The sequence below is a fragment of the Carlito syrichta genome, unplaced genomic scaffold (assembly GCF_000164805.1).
Source record: "Carlito syrichta isolate Samal-C Ts95f unplaced genomic scaffold, Tarsius_syrichta-2.0.1 Scaffold303724, whole genome shotgun sequence".
NCBI classification, from domain to species: Eukaryota; Metazoa; Chordata; class Mammalia; order Primates; family Tarsiidae; genus Carlito; species Carlito syrichta.
Window position 1 is genome coordinate 59,703 of NW_007247820.1, and position 344 is coordinate 60,046.

The 344-nt window shown below is 47.7% G+C and overlaps 1 protein-coding gene across 1 annotated transcript in view; it reads right to left on the reverse strand.

Annotated features, from left to right (window-relative positions):
- Positions 1–344, reverse strand: part of LOC103261504 (vacuolar protein sorting-associated protein 13A) — a gene marked incomplete at its 3' end in the record, with an annotated part of 187,695 nt that overhangs the window by 35,203 nt on the left and 152,148 nt on the right. The gene's annotated exons all lie outside the window — the stretch shown is intronic.

Genomic DNA, 344 nt, shown 5'->3' on the forward strand with positions numbered 1-344 from the left:
CCTCAGCCTCCCAAAGCGCGGGATTACAGGCTGAGCCACCGAGCCCGGCTGTCTGCTCCGATTTTCATAACTAGAGAAATATTTACACATGGTTATGTTTACTACATTCACTAAAGACATTCATGTCCACTACAGCACTGATTTTATCATGAAAAAAATTAAAACAACCTTAAGAACAGAGAAATAATTAAGAAAGTGCGCTTCGCTGGGCTCGGTGGCTCAGCCTGTAATCCTGCGCCTTTGGGAGGCTATGGTGAGTGGATTGCCTGAGCCCGCGGGTTCGAGACCCACCTGGGCAGCGAGACCTCATCTCTACAATAAATCAAAAAATAAGCCGGGCGTGG